We start from the raw sequence: 9,157 nt of genomic DNA, 5'->3' as shown, positions 1-9,157 counted from the left end.
GTGGTAGAGCCGGACACAGAGCCAGCCACTCTCACTACGGTCTACCCTCCAACCCAAAGCTGTACGCACCACCTTGTGAATGCAGGCAGAGTGCTTAGCTTGGTCCCTGGTGTGCAGTAAGTGCTGGGTCCGTGGAACCTCTAATTCAACAGCTGGAGGCTCCCAACACAAGACTGCCCCAGCTCTGACAGTTCTTCAGAATTCGCCTGTCCTCTCCCAGCAGTCAGATCCCCAGACTCATTCCTATTCCAAGTCCCCAATCGGCCTCCTCACAAAAGCTCAGATTGGAACAGACAGTGGCTACAAGCTCTCCCAGCAGCCCCATCACTGTGGGCCACCCAGAGCTGCAGCCCCAGCTGAACTGAAGACCCGGATCTGAGCCTCCCTGAAGAAGCTGAACGACCAAGTTGCCTCAGGGACTAGTTTTTGCTCTCCTTGTCCCCTTCACCCCAGTCACAGGTACTGGCCTGAATCAAAACAGCAGGGGCCTGGGAGGTAGCTCCGGGTACCACTGGGACAAGTATGACTTGGTTCCAAAGAAAATGATAGTATGAGATCATTCATTATAATATTTAGCTCCCAGAAGAAACCGCTGCAAGCGCCATCCAAACCACAGACAGCTTTGGCAGCCTCAGTATCCTCTTACGGTTACATAAGCTTTGGAGAGAAATAAATACCAACTCATCTCGGAGGAATTTTAAGGGCTAATAAACCTTAACCAGTCTGTGCAGAGAGGGCTCCCTTCCGAGGGAGGGACTGCGGTTTCAGAGAGGAAGGACTGAGAGGGCTCTGGGGCAGGTCTGAGAGGGAGACCTTGCAGGCCTGGCTTCGGGGATGTTCCTCAGAGAGGCTCAATCCCGCAGCCTCACTCATGGGTCAGGCATCTACAGGGCCGGCTGTGTCCCTGGCCACCCTCCCAACATACCCAGAAGGCACTCTCCAGTTGACTCTGATAGGTAGTGAGTTCCCCATCACTGGAGGTGTTCAAGCATATTCAAACAAAATGCATGGCTCTAAGGGTCATTCTGGCTTCAGGATTTCATTATTATATTATGGTTTGGGGGTCTAGGAAATTACCTTTGACATCAACAAGAGGCAGGATAATATAGGAGAAACAATTTGCATCTAGCGACTAAAGACCTATACTTTGGTTCTATCTGGGTGACCTTGGGCAAGTTGCTTCACCTCTTTCAGCCTCAGGAAAACAGAAATAACAATTACTCTCTCCTGCCTGTCCCAACTGACTGCTGGAGGGGGCAGATAAATTGCAGGTGTGTGAAAAACACCTGGCAAATCACTTTGCAACAGTGAGATGCTGCAGGCACAGCAGACAGTAAGCAGAGATGGTGGCTTCCTGCCTAGGTGATGGGAAAAGCACCGAAAGCCCTGCCTGACCATCCTCCATGCATGTCTAGGGCGCCCTCTCCCACTGCTCCAGGTTTTCCGGGGGAAGCAGATCAAGTGTGTCAAGGTTAAGACTGTAGATCAGGGTTCCTCAAACTTTTTAAACAGGGGGCCAGTTCACTGTCCCTCAGACCGTTGGAGGGCCGGACTATAGTTTAAAAAAAAAACTATGAACAAATTCCTATGCACACTCTACATATCTTATTTTGAAGTAAAAAAACAAAACAGGAACAAATACAATATTTGTATTTGCATGTGGCCCGCGGGGCCATAGTTTGAGGACCCCTGCTGTAGATTCTGGAGCCAGACTCCCTGGGTCTGAATCCTGGGTCTGCTGCTCACCAGCTGTGTACCCTCATCCAAATCACTTGACCTTTCTGTGCCTTGATTTTCTCATTTTAAGTGGGCATAATAATAGCACCTATCCTAGAGATATGTTAGGAGGATTAAGTAAATAATATATATCAAGTGCTTAGAAAAGTGCCTGCCACAATGAAAGAGCTATATGAGGATTTACTGTTGCTATTATTATTAATATTTTAATCAGCTAATTAAGTTAATTCTCTACTAGCCACAGTCACTGAGCAGGAAGATCAATCCTAAGGAATAGAACATCAGATAGGTAAATTTTTTTTTTTTTAATCTTCACCCAAGGATATTTTTCCATTGATTTTAGAGAGAGTGAAGGGGAGGGGGAGAAACAGAGAGAGAGAAACATCGATGTAAGAAAGACACATTAATTGGTGGCCTCCCACACATGCCCAGACCAGGGACAGGGATCAAGGCATGTGCCCCAGACTGGAAATGAATCCGGGACCCTTCTCTGTGAGCCAATACTCTATCCACTGAGCCAAACCAGCTAGAGCAGATAATTTGTTAAAAATATGTGTTATTGCCCTAGCCGGTTTGGCTCAGTGGATAGGGCATTGATCGGTCTGCGGACTGAAAGGTCCCAGTTTGATTCGGTCAAGGGCACATGCCCAGGTTACAGGCTTGATCCTCAGTGGGGGGCATGCAGGAGGCAGCCGATGAATGATTCTCTCATCATTGGTGTTTCTATCTCTCTCTCCCTTTTCCTTCCTCTCTGAGTAAGTAATAAAAATTTTAAAAATGTGTTATTGATATTTAGGGAGAGGGGAAGGGAGAAGGGGGAGAGAGAGAATCATCAATGTGAGAGCAAACATTGATCAGTTGCCTCCTGCATGCCCCCCACTGGAGATGGAGCCCACAACCAGGGACTGGGAATCCTACTGGCAACCCCTTGGTACATGGAATGATGCCCAACCAACTGAGCCATTCCAACTGGGACACAATGGGTAAATTTTGAAAGGGATGACAAAAACAATGACTACCATTTAACGAGCACTTGCTATGTACTAGGCAATATGCTTAGCATTTTACATATATTATCCTCTCTAATCTCCATAATAGTCCTTTGAAGTGGAAATGTGTTATTATTCCCATTATATAGGAGACTAAGCCTCAGCAAAGTCATGTGATTGGTCTAATATCAAAGATCAAGTAACTAATGGCGTCAGGGTTAGACCCAGCCACCTGGCCCTATGGCAATTCCCTTGAGCTTATTTGAGCTTGGGGTGTTACCTAGGCCTCCAGGAGGTGCACCAGAGTCTCTGTAATGAGGGTCTAAAACAGTGGTTCTCAACTTTCCTAATACTGCGACCCTTTAATACAGTTCCTCATGTTGTGATGACCCCCAACCATAAAATTATTTTCGTTGCTACTTCATAACTGTAATTTTGCTACTGTTATGAATCGTAATGTAAATATCTGATATGCAGGATGTATTTTCATTTTTACAAATTGAACATAATTAAAGCATAGTGATTAATCACAAAAACAATATGTAATTATATATGTTTCCCGATGGTCTTAGGCGACCCCTGTGAAAGGGCCGTTCGATCCCCAAAGGGGTCGCAACCCACAGGTTGAGAACCGCTGGCCTAAAAGGAAATGGGTAGGTGATATGTCATGAACACAATGGATGACCTGTACGCCACGCCCTAGTCCCTGACTTCTCTCAGGGATCCTGGTACCTCTGGTTTCCAGGGAGGAGAAGGGCCTGCCTTCAGAGCCAGACAAGATAGCCAGGTACTAATAAATATCAAGTCCGAGGGAAGTGTCAAGTGCAAGTAGAGACTGAGTCCTACCCCAGACCAAGTGGCCAACCGCCCCTCCTCCCCTCCCATTGGCTATGGGCAGAAGTCAGGGACACACCCCCAGAGGAGTGAGTCTGACGGGGCAGACCAAATGCCAAGAGGCAAGGCTGGCTACCCACGTCAGGCTAAGCCCAGGGAGAGGTCATGAGTAACTGGGCTCGCTGAGATTCAGCCCGTGTAACCAAGCAACCTTGGGGTTAAATGACCCGGAGACCAGGGAGCTGGAGCAGCACCCCCAGCCCCAGGGCTGGCAGGCCACCTGCTCAGAGTGCCAGGCCCACGGCGCTGGGACTCCATGCTCTCCCCACACCAGCAATGGGAGGCCCGGCCAGGTCCTCCAGAAAGGTCAGATTGCCCTCGGACATTAAAAGCAACCATTTCTGTCTCTGTCCAAAAGTTCTTACTGGCTGACAATGCCCATAGGAGGGGGGAAAACAAACCTGCTCAGTCCTCACTCCCCACATTTCTGTTTCTCCCAGAACACATGTATGCTGAGAATGCCCTGGAAAGGCGCAGGCGTGCTAAGTGCCCCCAGGCTTCTGGGGACCTGTGTGCTGAAGGGTGGGCCCAGGGCAAAAGGAGACAGAGTGAAGGATGCAAAACTTGGAGGCCCTTTGAGAATCCTGAGACACCCTGCGGAATCCTGTCTACTACTCGATCGCCAGAAGGCCCTGAGTTGGCAGTTTGGGTCTCCCTCTCTGGCCTGGTGAGCACGCCAGGTAGCCGACCAGGATCACAGGCAGCTGTGCTGGGCCCCACCAGCCCACTTCACTCTCAGACAGGCGCTCATCCCACAGAGCCTCGCCCACGTGGCAGGCAGGCAGCTGGCAGCTTGTTTTATGAACATCCAAAATCCAAGGGAACCACAAAACCACACTGGGCTGTAGACACTGGGGACGCCCCTGTCTCCTCCTCTGGGGCTGGGTTCTGCTGGGCCCTGCCTGATCCCCCGGGCGCACTGTCTCCTAGTCTAGCCATTCAGCTCCATGAGCTGGGAACACCTGCTTTCTCCCCAGGTAGCCCTGAGAATCGGGAGTGGGGGAGGGTGCAGGTGGGAGGTCCGTGACAGAGCTCAGAGGTTCGGTAACCAAAAGAGACTACTTGGAACCCTCTCAAGTGTCTGCAGCCTTATCACTGCCCATTATAACTTCCGACCAAGGGGGAAAAATCAGGGGTTTGGGGAACTCTGGCGGCTAAAAGATGGTATGGGGAGGGGCAGCAGGGAAAAGCAACAATTTCCTAATAGTGTCTTTTTTCTCTGAGCAACATGGGGAGGATATATTTCCGTGTCAGGATATATATTGTACTGTATTCATTTTTTATATTATTATGAAAAATGGTAAATATTTTCAAGAGCCTTCTTCAGCTGTGAGAGTTGAAAGGTGTAGAGATGGACAGATAACTGGACCAACAGTTATCCCCATCCCTCTTGCTTCCTGGCAGTCACAATGATAGCACAGATCTTAAGACCTTAGTTTAGGCATAACCTTCTTCTCCCTAACCAGGTGGGTGGTCCTCCCTGGCCATTGGTCTTTATCTCCGTAAGGTTTTCTTTTCCTTCTGAGCACTTCATCACAATGTTATCTTTTTTTTTTTTTTTCATTGCTTATTGCAGTGATGGCAAACCTATGACACGCGAACTCATTTTTTTGGTTGATTTTTCTTTGTTAAACGGCATTTAAATATATAAAATAAATATCAAAAATATAGGTCTTTGTTTTACTGTGGTTGCAAATATCAAAACATTTCTATATGTGACACGGCTCCAGCGTTAAGTTAGGGTTTTTCAAAATGCTGACACCCGAGCTCAAAAGGTTCGACATCACTGGTTTATTGTCTTTCTCCTCCACTAGATTATTAGCTCCATGAGAACAGATGTAATCTAAGCACCTAGCATCATTCTGGCACATAATGAGTAATCAATTACTATTTGTTAAATGAATGAATTCTAGGTTCGGAGATAGATGCCAACAAACATAAGCTGTGGTCCCTACTTTTAGTCTTACTATTTAAGCAGTGAAAAAGGTGACTGTGTTAAAAAAAAAAAAAAGTAATGGACAAATGAGAGCATTCAACAAAGTCTTAGAATAATTATTTGAGGCATTCATAAGCAAAAAGATACTCACGTTACATCTCACACCTTATAAAAAATTAATTCAAAAAAGATCATCGATCTAAATGTAAAATATAAAACTTTTAGAAGAAAACATGAGAGAAAATTCTTCATGAAGATTTTAGGTGAAGAGTTCGTAGACCTGACACCAAAATCACAATCCATGACAGACAACTGATAAATTGGATTTCATCAAAAGTTAAAATTTTTGCTTTGTGAAAGACTCTATTAAGAGATGAGAAGACAAGCCACAGATTGGGAGAAAATATTTGCAAAACACATTTCTAACAAAGGGCTTGTATCCAGCCAGAATATAAAAAGAACTCTTAAAACTCAACAGTAAAAATATAAGCAATCCAATTAGAAAAGAGGCAAAGACTTCAACAGACACTTCACCAACGAGAATATGAGGATGGAAATAAGCACATAAAAATATGTTCAACATCACTAGCCAATTGGGAAATGCAAATTAAAATCATAATGAAAAACACTACACAAGTATTAGTACAGCTAAAAACCAGAGACTGACTCTACCAAGTGGATGGTCTTCCCTGGCCATTGGCTGTTTATCCAGTCATCCAGAACCCTCATACACGAAGAGTGGAAATGCAAAATGGTCCAGCCACTCTAGAAAACAGGCTAGCAGTTTCTCGTAATATTAAACACACTCATCATGTGACCTAGTAACCACACTTCTGGGTATTTATCCTAGAGAAATGAAAACTATGTTCACACAAAGACCTGTCCATGAATGTTCAAAGTAGCTTTATTTGTAATTGTCAAAAAGCAGCAACAACCCAAATGTCCTTCGATGGGTGACTAGATAAACAGCCTGTGGTATGTCCATACACTGGAGTACGATTCAGCAATGAAATAACCTGGGTACAGCGCAAGGGCATAACTCCATCCCTTCCTCGGGAATGACGTGCTACTGTCAGAGGCATGGGGAAGCTTGTGCTGGTTCCTTTGTGGGAGAGGACTTGTTGGACCAGAGCAATAAAGCATTGTGACCCTGGGCTCTCTGCCAACCATGTAAATTGTTCTGTTCTGCAGGCTCTCTCTTTGACTCTCTCGGGGACTACAGCTTTTGTTCACAAGGAAACACTAAGATAATGAGTTCCTTGTTTTCCTCTACATGGTTCATCCTAGATCGGTTCTTTCCAGAGAGAATTCCACACAGCATTAATGCCATGATATGCTCATTAAAAAATAAGTTTGGGCCCGGCTGGTGTAATCGATCTATGAATCAGGAGGTCACAGTTTGATTCCTGGTTCCGGGTTGTGGGCTCGATCCCCAGTAGCGGGTGTGCAGGAGGCACCCGATCATGATTCTCTTTTATCATTGATGTTTCTGTCTCTCTCTTCCTATCCCTTCCTCCCTGAATTCAATAAAAATATATTTTTTAAAAAAATAAGTTTGGGTAATACCATCTTCAGTAGCCCATCCTGGGATTAATGCAGTGGTGTGTACTGTGAAGCGGGTGAGAAGTCCAGTAGATAAGAAGCCTGGTTAACTTTAACTTTGCTTTAACCTGCTGCCCAAGCCTATATGACCCTGGGCCACACACCTCCTGCCATGGCTCCTTCTTTAGTAACATCAGCTCTAAGGTCACATTTCAGGAAATGGCGCTCCTGGCCAACTTGTCCAGGTGTAGAATTGAGATTCACTACTCCGGGCACCATAAAATGTTGGCATCTCTAGTCCCATCCATGAATCAGGAATATTTTGTTCCTGAAAAATATAGCTCTCTTATATGTGGCCTCTGCATTTCAATTAAGATGAATGTATAAGTACTTGAAAGATTAAATGCGTTTTTATTTTATTTTTTTATGCTTTTCTTGATTAGAGAGAAAGAGAGGGGGATAGGTAGAAACTTTGATGAGAGAGAAACATCAATTGGCTGCCTCCTGTATGCCCCCTACTGGGGACTGAGCCCACAATCTGGGCATGTGACCTGACTAGGAATCAAACCGTGACCTCCTAGTTCATGGTTCAACCCTCAACCACTGAGCCACACCAGCTGGCTGTGGTGACTGGTTTGTAGGTGGCAATGACCCCAGCACCCAGGACTTGGGTGGATTCTAATGAGGAAGTCAGGCCTGGCATCTGTGCAGTGTACCTGCCACAGGCACAGCCACCTTCCCAGACTGATTCAGACGCCACTGAGACCAGGGGTGGGGAGTTGCTTAGAGAGAGAAGTGCGTTAGGCAGACCTGGTAGCTCTGCTTTGTGCTGAGTGAGGGTAATCCACTTTTGCTGCCAATCCCCTCCCAGCAGGAAAAATACAGTTTTTAACAAAACACCCTCCCGCCAACCACAACAAAACCCAAACTATACAGACCCCCGCTGCCCAGGAGCCCTGGTGTTGCGAAAACAATGAACCCCAACCTGCTTTTGGAGGTCCACCCCACCTAAAATGACTCTTACTTTTTAAGAGCATTGCTTTTTGTTTTAGCATCTTTCTGTGAGAGTTTTCTGATCCTCCCCACCCCACCCCAGGAGGGCGAGGGTCTAGGAGTTGGGTCCAGGCCTCAGCTTCCTTCTCTGACTTCCTCCCAGAACACCAGGCTGGCTTGGAAGGGCTTCAGGCAGAGGACTGCGGCCACCTGAACGGCTGTGAGAATGACTACTTGTGCCCGTGTGGGGGGGACCCCAGGGGACATGGCCCACATGGCCTGTGTGGGTACGTTTAGCATCCGAGTGGCAATGCCGGGAAACAGGCTGGCCCTGGTGACTCCATGGGGGCAAGTCAGACTGGCCCCTTGCTCACTGTAGGGATGCATCAAAGGAAAAGGCGGGAGCAGGTAGAATGGTCCTCCTCTGGAGAGAATGATGGCTGTGCCGAGGCACCTCTCCCTGCTGTTGGCCCTGAAGGCTTAGCTAGGAGGCTGGAGCTGGGAAAACAAACAGAATGTAGAGGAAGGAAGAGAGACCACCCTTCCTGTCCCAAAGATTGTGGGGAACAGGTGGCAAGCAGAAGAATCGAGAAGTTGACATGTATGTGTGTAAGCCCCAATTTTCTCTCAGAGAGGCACCAGGAGCTAGGTCAGGTGAGGAGACCATGGTGAGCAGAGGGGGTTCCAGCAACACAGCACAAGGCTGGGGAGGACAGTGGGCCCAGCAGCAGGGCCAGGAGGAGAGGGTCTGGGCTGCCGCTGGAGACTCCTCCAGTTCCTGCGTGGTGGGCACGCTGAGTTAGGAGCCAGAAGCCGAGGATGAAACTCCTGCCAGGGACCAAGATGGAGGGCCAGACAGAGACGCGGCAGAATTCAAATCAGCAAGGATGATGCCCTACCAGGCACTGTCTGAGCTGGGAAGGAATGGACTCGACATACAGCAGACACCAGGGTGGCCCAGGGACAGGACTAGTCCTCCCTGACACCGGCCAGCTCACACCCAAGGACAAGAACAAAGACAGAGGGACCCTCGCCCCAGACTGTGAATTCTCCCACACCCCTCCCC

The sequence above is a fragment of the Myotis davidii genome, unplaced genomic scaffold (assembly GCF_000327345.1).
Source record: "Myotis davidii unplaced genomic scaffold, ASM32734v1 scaffold89, whole genome shotgun sequence".
Taxonomy (NCBI): domain Eukaryota; kingdom Metazoa; phylum Chordata; class Mammalia; order Chiroptera; family Vespertilionidae; genus Myotis; species Myotis davidii.
This window is presented reverse-complemented; position numbering follows the sequence as displayed.